This window comes from Agelaius tricolor, unplaced genomic scaffold (genome assembly GCF_023055355.1).
Source record: "Agelaius tricolor isolate 1412-34295 unplaced genomic scaffold, bAgeTri1.0.p SCAF_5, whole genome shotgun sequence".
NCBI classification, from domain to species: domain Eukaryota; kingdom Metazoa; phylum Chordata; class Aves; order Passeriformes; family Icteridae; genus Agelaius; species Agelaius tricolor.
In genome coordinates this window covers 41,566,354-41,578,716 of record NW_027269265.1, presented here as the reverse complement: position 1 = coordinate 41,578,716, position 12,363 = coordinate 41,566,354, and the positions used below count along the sequence as shown (strand labels likewise).

General features: G+C 37.8%; 1 long non-coding RNA gene across 1 annotated transcript in view; it reads right to left on the bottom strand.

The window, feature by feature from the left end:
• The window catches only part of LOC139590232 (uncharacterized), a 59,806-nt gene extending 52,194 nt beyond the window's left edge, over window positions 1–7,612 (bottom strand). Inside the window, exons 1-2 of the long non-coding RNA XR_011679275.1 lie at window positions 7,150–7,612; window positions 6,807–6,886 (exon numbers count right to left, since the gene is read on the bottom strand). This is a non-coding gene — a long non-coding RNA (uncharacterized lncRNA). The remainder of the gene's footprint in view (window positions 1–6,806; window positions 6,887–7,149) is intronic.
• Between the last annotated feature and the right edge of the window lie 4,751 nt (window positions 7,613–12,363).

The window sequence follows — 12,363 nt, the reverse complement described above, 5'->3', positions numbered from 1 at the left end:
ATGTGGCCAAAATAAATGCCTAGATCCAAAAATCCAGCGGGTCCAGGAATCTGAAGATCTCCCAAATCCTGCAGATTAGACAGTAGCTGCTAAGAGTGGTAGATATATTTAAATACATCATGGGGGAAAAGGCTGATTTAAAGACAGGTTATTTACGGGCAATAACTGTCCATGTGCACAGAGACAAATGTGCTTGCTGTTGTCTGGGTCTGGTCACAATATCCACATGAATTAAGATGCTTATTTGTGACTAGAACTGAGCACATTTTAACCCATGTTCTTGCAGCAGTTACTCCTGGGTTACATAGGTATCCTCTCTGTTCTAGGTGGACAGCCCAGTATTGATGTAACTCAGGCAAAGAATAGCTTAAAGGCAACATGACCATAGCTAGTTTTCCACTTTTGATCTCAGCAGAAGCTCTGCTGAACCCCTTTTTTTTTCCGCTCTCTTTCTACCCATCCCACTTCTCCTTCCACTGTTTCAGATGCTTCTTAGGAAGAGGAAGGAAAGTTTGAATGAATGGATTTTCAGTTAAAAGTAACAAAAAAAGATTAAATCCAAAAATATAAATTCCAATAAAAAGTTCTGGAAAAAACAATACATTTTCTTTTGGTAGTTCTCACACAGGTACTTTGCAAACCAATTCAGAAAAACATGTTCATTATGCTTGGATAAAAAACTGGAGAAGGAACAATTTATAGCAAAGATTTATAATTATTTTAATTATAGTTTGGTGGAATCAAGGACTTTCTGATGTAGATCAGGACCTTATAATGCTGGACATAGTAAGCACAGAGCAAAAACCTGATCTGCACCTCATGGAATTTATTATCACTGTCAAATTTTAGCAATAGCAAAATGAATCTAGCTTGGATAAGCAGCTTTTTCTAACTCATGTGCTACGTCCTTATTTTCTTGGGATCTAATGATAACTATCCCTTGTGAATCATTACAGCTATTTTTCTTTTTTCCCATTGTCAAAGCAAACCTACTGGGTTGGCACGTTTTATTATGCGCAGCAAAGGTTAGTAGTGAGATTTGTTGGGGGCCAGAAAAGTGGGACATCTCTACTTAAAATTCACATATTGGTTCTGCTTGCGTTGCAGTTCTCAGGACTTCATGTGCCATCAGATTTCTTGTTGGGAATCTGACTCAAACTTGATCTTAATAAAATCTATTCTAATTACATATTAAAAAAAATTCTAAACATCTCAGCTTGCTTCTTCCTGCCAGGCAACCCATGAAGCAGCAAATTACTTTGGATGGTGCTGCAGGTTCATAGCCTAGCATTTATATTTGTCTTAAACCTTAAAAACATGGTCCTGTGTAGCCATCCTTGACTTCAGGACCTAGGGAAATTTCTTTTTGTCATGAGAGAAAGTCAGGCTGAGATTTTTTGTTTCTCTGAAATCAGATGAAACTTTGCAAGTGATTCCAGAAGGAGTGGAGGAAGAGAGCAGGGTCAGTAGCAGTCCTCCTCCACAAGTCAGCTGTATAAATCCAGTGCTGAAGGGAGAGAAAGAATTTTACTTGTAGGTATGAAATGACATAAAGGAAAATTACATGTGAAATTTAGGTAGCCACTGAAGTTTTAGTAATGGGACCATTAAAGAACACTCTACAGTTAGTAACACGGCTGCACTGAGAAAGTCTTAGAATGCCAGATGATATTTGTGTCATTTTATGGTAAATGAGTGCCATCTACTTAACAGCAGCAGGAAAGCAAAGTCTGAGATAAGAAAAATTCTGTAACAGCCTTCAGCCCTACTCTTCTTACATACCCCCACCACCATGGTGGCACTTCACAATGGAGGTCCATGGATGTACAATTCAGCAATTACCTTTCATGACTGATGGGCTCTTTTGCCTCCCTTCTCTTTGTAACCCTGGAGCCTGGGCTGTGACAATGAAGAGTCCATTAGTGTGACCCTGAGGACCTGTATCTTCTCTGCTTGCCCTGGAGGGTTTGAAATGGTGAATTTCACTCTGTTTCTGATCCCTTATCTCAGCAGAGATGAGACTCCATGCAGAGACAAAATGCATGTCCAGTCTGTCTTTCCACAGCCCTCACTTCACACTGTGTGCTGGTCTATATCTCCAGCTCCTTCATTCCTTCCATTTTCCTGACTGTGAATGTCTCAAAAAGGAGATAAAAACTGGAGTTCAGTCCAAGAGCCTTTGAGGGAAAGAGGCAGAGCAGAATACAGTTGCCAGCACTCCCAAGTAAAGGGAATTTGAAAAACAAATATCAGAAACTTGCCTACAGTACCTGAATGGATTACAGCAATATGGAAATAGTCCTGAAATTAATGTCAGGTAGGAGAAATCCCAGATCTCACTCCCACACACTTACAGTTATGGTAAGGCACTGAAACTGATGATAGGCACAGCTTTTGCCTCCAGCATCACATCCTCCTACGCAGCAGAAGAAGCAGCCCTTTTTTGAATGAAAGTTAAACCAGTTCCCAAAGTTTTGCAGCAAGGCAGAGATTCTGAAGCAAATCGAAACTCCACAAAACTGAGAAACACATTTCTCGTCATCCCTGGGATGATGTGTCTGCAGGGTTGCTTTAGAGCGGCATAGCCCTCATCACATCCAGGGGTACAGAAGGAGAGCAGAAGGCATGATAGACACCATGGGAGCAGGAAGGATTCCAAGCAAGGCACAGGATTCCTGAGCACCCCGTGATATTTCAGTTTCTCTCTTGCTTTGGCAGCACTGTTATCAATGACAGACCATTCTAGAATTTCCCTGTGCAAACTTCAGTCATTGTGCAGTAAGGGTTTTGAAACAATTCCTTACAACAGAAACAGTCTGTCCTGTTGTCCTTGGCTGCAATTTTCTCTCTCAACACTTTCTGCTAGTGCAGCATTTTAGTGCTGCAGTTGTATTAACATAGTCTGCAAAGCATTTCAGTACCATTCAGGTTGAGAAGAGCTATATGAATGTAAAATATTCTTCCAAGAGTAAGTTAAACAGAAAACAGTATATTGATTCAACGCCTCACAAGGTCTTACAAGAATTAATTCAGGTAGGCTTGGATATAAGCCTTTTTTGCATGGACTGAAAAGTGGCTGAAGGCTTGTAAACAAATTGCAAAGATTAATGACACTGCAACTTGCTAGGAGCCTTCTCAAACAAATTTTCTGGCTGCCTTGAAACATTAAGTACTTATGCTAACAACACTCTTGAAGTTGGGACTTACTGTGGGAGGTCACCCAGTTTTGAAGATGGGAAACAGAGGAACCTGGAGAGTCTTTGCAATGCATCAGACAGGATTTTGGTATCAAGTTCAAATCCAGTCTAATACTCTAGTTGCAGGACCACCCTTTCTGATAAATTTCTCCCATATATCTTTAAAGATAGAGATACTAAATTTGTTTGATTTAACATATTTCTCAAGCTTTAATATCAGTTAAACCAAAAATTAGTGGTAGTCTCTCTCCATAACATTTCCATCACTTTCTCTGCTCTTTTGAGTCATACAATATTTAATATTATTATATTAGGTGAATTTTTTAAAATTCTGTTTTCCTGATAGTTAGAGAAACAGTGAAAAGAATAGCAGCAGTGGACAGTAGCATCTCTCTAACACTGATCAGAAAATGATGCTTATGGAAAGAACATGAAAGGAGGCCTATACCAGCCCATTGTATATAGACCAAAGATTAACTCAGTGTTTAAATACACTTTTTATGTTAATAGTTAATGGTGTGCCTACACTTTATCACTTTTTACAGTCACTTTTTAAACCTTGTAATGATTTGGGTTTCTTTATTTCATGACTGAAAGTTCAACATATTAATTACCCATTGAGTAAAAAACTGGGTTTTTTTACTCCAGGTTTGTTAAGCTATTTCAGTTAATAATCACAGTTCCTTGTGAAATAAGTGCATAATCATTCCTATTTACCTTCTTCAAATTACTTGTGATCTTATATGTTTGACATACTCTCTCAGTCTCTCTTTTTTTTATGAGATTATGCTCTTTTAAGATCAACAGACTTTTGGACAAGAGCATGATCAAAAGTGTTTTGGAAATCAAAATGCATTATGTCAAAAGGATGAGACATGCCCAAAGATCTCAAGAACAGATTATTGTTGCTTTACTGACTCTGCCTGAAAATGTCACATTTATCCACATCTGTTATTTTTATTTTTTATCACAGCTTCTGTCCATTTGTTTGATAAGAAAATCATACTTTTTTGTTTGTAGATTTCACAGTGTGCGTATTCCCCACCCGCACAGATGCCAGGGGTCCTTTAAAAATGGTTGTTCTGCTTGCCACCTGCTCTTTCTCTGGAATAAACACTAATTTATTCAAGAGTTCACTCAGAGCAGTTAGTAGTTCAGCAGCAACTTTGAGAACTCTTGGGTTAATACCATCTGTTTCTTATGGTGTTTGTTATTATACATTTTATTGATCTGCTCTAAAACCCCTTCTGCTGATGCTTCTCTTTGAGGCAGATTTTCAGACTCATTTCCTGTAAGTAAAGGCAGAAACGTCTCTAAGTTCCATGTGGATAGCACTAATGTAAGCAGCTCTCTCAGCCTTTCTGCAATGACCACAGCATCCTCCAGTGCTTTTTCCATGGCTCAGCCATCTGTCAGCCCTACAGACATGGGAAGGATGTTTGGTTTTCATGTGTTTTAGAGAGACTGTATTACCAATTTCCATGCCTTTAGCAGACTGATACTCAGAATCAGTGTTGATACAGGTTATTGTATTTTTACATTTTGTATATCAGAATTTTTACACATTTTCTAGTTTTGCACTTTTGGATACAAATTCTACTTTTTGAGGGATATCCTTTTACTTATAATTGCCTCTTTCCCTCTTTCCTTAACCACATTCTCTTTTTTTTGTAATTTACAGTATTTTTATACAAATAAAAATTTAGGCTGAGGATGCAATAAGGTGCCTTTAAAAGGTCTCAAAAATATTTTACCCTTTTTATTACTCCCCTTCATCCTTTAAAAAAGTTTCCTGGTTACCACAGTTTCCATTTGTGGGAGGATGGATTGTAGGAGAGTAGAGATAGTGCTGAAGGCAATCTTGCCCCTGAGGAGTTGCAGCTGTACTAATTACCAAAGAGTAAGAACAGCCCTGCCCTTAATAGGGCACAGCTATATCCAATAAGGCCTGCCCTTCACAGGCCACAGCTGTGTCCACTAAGGATGGATGCTATAAAAGAGTGTGTTAGCTGTTTGAGAGGAGAGCTGGTGTTTGTTGGCTGTGTTGAGAGGAGCAGTGAGGGTAAGGTGGTCGCATAAGGGACAGTAGAGGTTAGTGTGTTGTGTGAGGGACAGGAAGGAGTCAGCCAGCCATGCAGGAAGAAGAGAAAAGGAGTTAGTGTTGTAAGAAGCTTCCTGTGGGAACTCACAGAGAGAAGGTATGAAAGTTTTATAGTGAGATGATAAACTGATGGTGACAGTCAGATTGGTGCCAAGCACTGATGCCAACAATTGGTGGCCTGTACAGGGATGAGTCTCAACATCCATTATGAAGTTAAATTTTGCTGTTGAAGTCTGAATCTGTAGTAACTTTTCTTCCTTTTGAAGAGAGTTGCTTCAAGGGACACGCACCAGTGATTTCTAAGGATGTAACTTCTGCATAGTGTTTTACCTTGACACTTAGCTAACATTAATGGGAGAGGTCTCATTGCAGATGTGTTTTCAGCCCTTGCAGGTTCTCTTTGCACTGACAGTATTGCATAACCAGCATTCCCCTCCTCATCATGAAGTCAGGACAATGCATTATATTCTCCCCATTTAAGCATGAAATTTTAATCTGAAGAATTTCTATGGAGCAAATTTAGAGATTTTATTTTTTAATGCTAATTTATATTAACCATGTACACCAATAATGCAGATGTTCTGTCTCTGTGTTTTCCTCAGCATAAAGCTTTGGTCTCTGATTTGCTCTTTGATTTTCTAGAGTTCCACTGTTTATTGCCCTTCCATGAAGTGCCTAAGATTTATGTTACGCCAACTGTCTCACTCATAGCTGTAGGTTTTCCCCATATCTCCACTTTACTTCTCCCACTGCTGCTGTTACCCACATGAACATTCACCAACAGCTCCAGAAAAACATTCTCTAGGTAATTGTCCAGATGGCTCATGAAATTTGCCACTTCCACACCTGGCAGAAAAGTCATCATGCATAATGTACTTATGTGGAGGGGTTTTATATAAAACATATAATTTTTAAAATAAATAAACTAGAACGATAACTGGATTTTTTACCGCATCCTGTTGTTACAGTGAGCATTTTTAAGTTGTTTCCTAAGAAGCATGGAACAAAGAGTATTGACTCAAGAATCCTAGGTTGAACATTTACAAAGCTACTTAATTGTCTTCATACAAGTGTTCCTTCAAAGCTACCATTTGCCATATGTTTATAATAGTTAGCAATTGGTAAGTTGTGAATATGTGATCACTTTATACCAACCCAGTGTGCCAGCGGTTTCTTTGCTTCAGGCTAGAGTTCTGCATGTCCAGTCTCTTGCCTTTGACCCAATAGCCATATTTGAGGCCATTTTGGGACAGAGTTGGAAGTCTTGTTTTATTCAGTATTTCCTGAGTTAATGTTGAAGTGCAGTCATAATCCACAATTACCAATTTTACATAGGCTGCACCTTCATCCTGCCTGCCTGTGCCAGATGGATGGCCCCTCTTTACAACACAATCAGCACATTCCTGGTCAGAGAGCTGAATCTTCAGGGAGTTCCTGCAGTAGGCAGGGAGTGTTACAATTTTACAGATACACACACATGCACATGCCCCTTGCAAGAGTGAACGTACTGTGTGACAAATGCACAGATCATTCATACATGGAAGTCCTGAAGTTTCATGATGAAATGCCAAGCCTCCAGCAGGGAGTGCTATAAAAGATAGTGCAATGCAGTCAGAGACACTGTAGTCAATAAAAAACATTATTACATTATTATCTGGTATGCAGCCTTAGAGTAATAAATTCAAACATCTTCCAAATCCAAGATACAACATTTTGATAGAACTTTATATTCATTCAAAGTTCTGATTATTGTTATAAATATCATTATGAAGTCTAGTGGTTTTATGTACAGTGCCTAGAGGTTTTTTAAGGTAGTTGAATGTATAATTTAACAAGTGACTTAGAACTTACCCAAGGAAGAATCTCAGTTGTTGCATTGGCATTGACAGATCTCCTGAGTGGGATGATAACAACCAGAGGCAAATGCTGTCATAAACAGTGATTTTACAGGGCTTATAGAAACTCACAAACAATTCCATCAGTCTTGTAGCATTAGTAAAACCACGTTCACCAGCAGGAAAAAATGCACCTTCTCACATGCATTTGGAGACACTAATACAGAGTTCCAGTCTAAGATCCTTTAAAATTCATTCGTCTGATTTCTTGCATCTAGCTCTATGCAGCCTTGGCCTGTGTATTCCTTACTCCATCATTCTGTGTTCCTGCAGTCCTTGTATGTATAAAGTATCTGAACAGCCCCCTTACTTCCTTCATGCTACTTTTTTCTATCACAGAAAATAGAAATTCCCTTTTGCTTTGACTCTCTTGCTGTGAGAAAAAGAGATTTTCAGACTTGATTGCAGCCTTGCTCCATTCTATGGCATACACCCACATAAAAGATTAAGGAGGATGACTCATGTCTGGGTAATTTTATTGCTTTACAGAAACCTAATAATTCTCTTAGAAAAGGCATTGGAAAGCTGGTTGGAAACTCAGTTTTAGAGAAAGATGGTTCATACCATGTCAGAAAGAAAAAGACTCCATGGTGACCCAGCATGTTCCAGAAATCATTTCCTATAAGATATCAGAAAAGCTGCACTTTCAGACTATGCTAAAGTCCCTCTTTCATTTTCTCCTAGTGTATCTTTTGGAGTACATACAGTAAGTGCATGCAGATGAAGGCATTAGAGATGTTTCTGGTTCTTTGCTGTACACTTCAAAGGTACAACTGTAGAATTTACAGACAAAACAGGACAGGGTACAGTAATGGAGAGGATAATATTGCAAACATATAGGGCCTTAGTCATTCCTGCATTTGTCTTCAGCTTGATGGAAGAAGGTCTACAATAAGTGAAGGATGGTCCTGCTGTAATGAAGCTGTCAGCAGTAACGAAAGTCGTTTGTGCATGGCCTACCACACTAAATTACTACTGACTGCCCTCAGCACAGCTCTCATCAATCCAAGCACACCTGCTGCGTAGGGCGACGTGGACCATGGGGAAAGATATCATTATTCTCTTAGGGATGCCTCTGCTGGTTCTTCATCATCTCCCATCCTTCCTCTACGTAAGTTATCATTGATCAAGTCCTGTTATTTCTTCAGGTATAGAGCCATGGTACATACAGTAACACCATTACTCTTCTCTGCAATTCACAGACACCTCTAAATTATTTCTTGCCTTTCCAAATGAGTTATTGTCCAGCATCTAAGCTCTTCTTTTTTTCCACTTGTGCCCTGAATATCAATGTTGAAAATAAAAAGTAATACTCCACTTAAATCCATACTTCCTAGAATTAAGTCAATCACTGTATCTTCTCTAAAACAGATCATTGGACTGCTCCTAATTAGCTTTCATTAGTGGTTATTCATGTACAAATTTCCTGCAGAGTGGGCCCTGAAAAAAAACGCATCCAAATCTTACCAGCCTGAATGCATGGGCAACTTTCCATGTCAAAAAATGAGGGTGGTCATGTGGGTATCAGAAAAATAAATTTAATCAACCTATCCCTTGGCTATGAATATCAGGAAAAATCACTGACAGAGAGGAGCATTTGTTCAAAATTAATTCTGTGGAATTAATTTTTTTGTACACGAGAGAAGGATGGTATTTTGTTTACATAATCAACACTCTCTAATTATATTCTTTCTGATGAACTCATCACACCTTGACATTTATTTTACATCACTTGTACTGTATCAGTCTCAAAATTAAACCAACACTGAAATGTTTATCCCTGAATCTGTCTCTCATGGATTTGCCTGATCCCAGGATTGTTTCTTCTGTAAAGCCATAAATGGTATAAATTCTGTTGCACAGCATAGTGAGAGGATTCACATTTCTAGTGTTTGCTAAGTAAACTTATGTTCAGTGCTGTTGGAATATTAGCTATAATTTTCAATCTGTGTATAGACTCTCTATCATCTTCAAACTATCCATCCCTCAACCTGTGCTCCTCTCCTCATGCAGACACTACATCCTGCCTGTGATCCATACAAGGTTCTGGATTACAATAATAGCAAAAGGATGCTATGCCTGTGAAATCCCTGTTTCTTACTTATATATTTTCCACACCTTTCTATGCATTTGTTCAGAGCTGCATTGAATGGATAAATCCCCATTTGTCAAAAGTTAGGCACATCAGTATAAGTTTCACAGCAGAGTTGAACTTTCTGGTTCTGGTGAAAACCTGAAGTGAACATTCCATTAGACATCCTGAAAAGCTGCCCTTTAACAGGAATCAGAACAGATCAGAACAGCAGTAAGGTAATTTTTGTCACTCATCTTAAAACCAGACATAAGTAAATGACTTTCTTAAGATATTGGCAGAGCATGGAGTACACAGATCTATTTTAAATAAAAACCACATCTTATATCTGTATCTCATTTGTATATGCAAAATAAGCACTGTCTTCTCTATAAAAGTGATTCACCTTCAATATTTTTTGTGATGGCAACTCGGTTTTACAATATCCATCACTTCTAACCTGCAGCATTGTTAGCTCTGTATCTTTAAAATGCCTTTGTTAGCTATATTAACTGTGCTTTTAGAGTCCAGCATTAAAAGTTATCATTCTAAAAACTAACGCTTTTCATTTGCAAATGTAAACCTGGCTCTAACATAAAAAGCAATGAACAGAATATATCAAGGAGAAATATGGGAAACTGCCAGGTTAACAATTTGGAATATTGGGATGAAAATGTGTCTGGAAAAATGTATTTGATTACTTACAAGAAGTCATTATTTTATCTATTAATATTTTTAACTATTTAACCTTCAGATTTATACTTAGGTATGTCATTAGACACAGTATCTACATTTACAGTTATGAATCAGATTGGATGCTGAAATGGCATCAGAAAAATGTGGAAAAGCAAAAGAAAGATATAAAAACATGTAAAATAGATTGTGCTCTGTGATTGTGTGTTTATGAGAAGATGTATGTATATATTAATATATGTACATCAAAATGAAATTATGTGCACAATTTTAAGAATTTTATCAAAGTTTCAAGGGTAAGAATTGACAATTAGGAAATTACAGGACTAAGGGAGTACCTGCAAAGCTAGTTTAGCCTCTGGTATGTACGCATCACAATACATCTCTTAGTTCCATGATCACTCGTTTTTATTTACAGAGAACTGTGGTCTCAATCAGTGCTCAGAATTCAGAGGATGTACCTAATGAGCAGCTCTTTAATATTTGACTTTCTTCTTATTGCTCAGTGCTCTCAGTTCTTATTTACTGCATTGCATTCAAACCCTGCCCTGAATACATAACTGTTCATTTCCTTGCAGACTTTTCTATAGTGGTGATGACTAATATCTAAGTGCTTTGCAAACATTAATGAATTTATCGTCTCCAGCCCAGGTGAGGTGAAGGCTGTCATTATCCTCTTATTGTAGACCTAAAACTGAGCCACAGGAGAGTTCAAGTCAAACACAGCCACTAACACCAAGCACACTTTCTGAGATATGTAGCACCTAAGTTTTCAGAGTATTTAGCAGTCAATCTGATTTTGTATGCTGAGAGCACATCCTTGATTGACTGCAGCTATAGTTGTGAGGATTTCACACTCCTGCCAATCAGGAAAAAGAGTCTCATGCTGGGCACCCTGGGAAAAAGGAACAAACTGTTAATGACCCCATCTGAAAACCCCACTTGGATTTGAAGAAACTTGCTAAGAAACACATCAGAATTCATCAGAAAAGATAAGACCTAATTCTTGAGTTCAGCATATGTCTGCTTTAACTGTGAGACTTTATTGTCTTGAAATTCCTGCCTCATAAAAAAAGCAACTTCTAAAAATGTACAACAAAAGAAGGAAAATCCTGTGCAAGTTACTGGCACTACACAATATGGATTTCACATACTTTATTCTTGAAAAACTGTCCATGTGTTTTATCTTAAGTCATAGTTTAAATGGCAGGCATCTAAAAGTCCATTTAAGACAGGCCCACTCAAGTCTTTTGACCTGATGTAGTCTAATTAGAAAATCATTGTTGTGGAGGGAAAGACAGGTCTATCACCTGGACAATAGAAGCTGACTGGAGTTACTTATCTCATGAACAGTTACAGATATGTTTAGTTTTCTGTCCCTTTTGCATCTGTGACCTCAGAAACACATCCTTGTCTCATGTAATAGATGGAAATGTGCAAAGAGTCTCTGCCATGTAACATCACCACTTTTATCATAGAACCAAAAAGTAGGTGAGGTTAGAGGGGTTCTCAACCTTTGCCATTTTAAGAATGTCCTTAACTAGTAATGATTTAGAACCTTGCTATTACTAATTTCTGATTCCATTCAGGACACATTCTCTGGCCTGCTCATTACCAAATGAACGAGCAATACTATCTGTCCATTATCTATCTAAATATCTTAAGTGTCTAGATTACGCATCTAAAGACAGGCCCACATAAGGAACCTACAGCTTTATTCCTCAACACAGGGCACCAGTAAACCTCCAGAGTCAGTGCAAATTATCATTAAATAGTATGGACAGTTTTTCTAGGGCTCATGATAATCTTAAGTATGGTTAAATATGAAAAAATATAAAAATATAAAAATATTACATAAAACTAGAACAAGTCTTAGTACAGCTTCCAGATTATAAAGTGGGGTTTCAGTCCTACTAATACAAGTCTAATCAAGAACAGTCAACTGAACAAAGCAGCCTCAGAGGACATTTTCCAAATGACTATTTTAATGTCACTTAGTAGATTAAAAACAAGGGGAAGCATGCTTAGGTTTGGAAAGAAAGATATAAGTAATTTCTAACACTCCATTGATTGCAATTCTTTATGCCACTGCAAGGAATAGTCAGAGTGAGCATCTGAATTATTATAAACAATATACAAGATAAATTGATCTATTTATTTATCTCGATCATAATAATACTGGTCAGTAATTTTTGCTGAAGAACAAAACACAGTAAACATTGTGAACACACCCTGGAAAAGCTAAGAGGTACAGCAGCCTAATGAAATACAGCAGAGACTGAATGATCCTGCCAATATAATTACCTAAGGTGTCAACTGTAATTTTAAACCTGGGTTTTCTTTTAGTTTTTTCTCTTGATCTTTCTTCTCCAATTTTGCCCTACTCCATCTACTCCTGCTTTCTTT